General features: G+C 38.5%; 1 protein-coding gene across 1 annotated transcript in view; it reads left to right on the top strand.

Moving 5' to 3' along the window:
• The window catches only part of LOC119589240 (dolichyl-phosphate beta-glucosyltransferase-like), a 6,644-nt gene that overhangs the window by 1,856 nt on the left and 4,385 nt on the right, over positions 1 to 403 (top strand). The window lies entirely within an intron of this gene.

The raw sequence follows: 403 nt of genomic DNA, 5'->3' as shown, positions 1-403 counted from the left end.
ATACATACTTATGAAACATTTTGTGGGGCTTGGTACGGGGTGCTCCTAGTTGCCCTGCATTTGTTCCTGTACTATGTGGGAGCCCTGCAGAGTGAGCAACATCTGCAAGGTGCAGGAAATGGCACAAATGAAAATTTTCTTAGATTTCAGTAATTCATCAATTTCATATATTGTCCATTGTGAAAGTTCTATTGTCATACTCTAAAAATGTACCTCAGAGCCTCTGCTTTGTGCTCTGGCAGAGGTCAGTATACCTGTAATACACATATTCTAACAAGATAGAGCTTAGCTTTGTTCCATATTTGACATTGAATTGCCAGGGAGGCTGACATGTGATGACTAGATCTATTTTAGATTTGTTTGTTTTTTAGTACAGAATTTGACAACAAATGTAGATCTGGCT

The sequence above is a fragment of the Penaeus monodon genome, chromosome 25 (genome assembly GCF_015228065.2).
Source record: "Penaeus monodon isolate SGIC_2016 chromosome 25, NSTDA_Pmon_1, whole genome shotgun sequence".
NCBI lineage: Eukaryota > Metazoa > Arthropoda > Malacostraca > Decapoda > Penaeidae > Penaeus > Penaeus monodon.
Note: the sequence above shows the minus strand (reverse complement) of the source record. Positions and strands in the feature narration are given on the sequence as shown.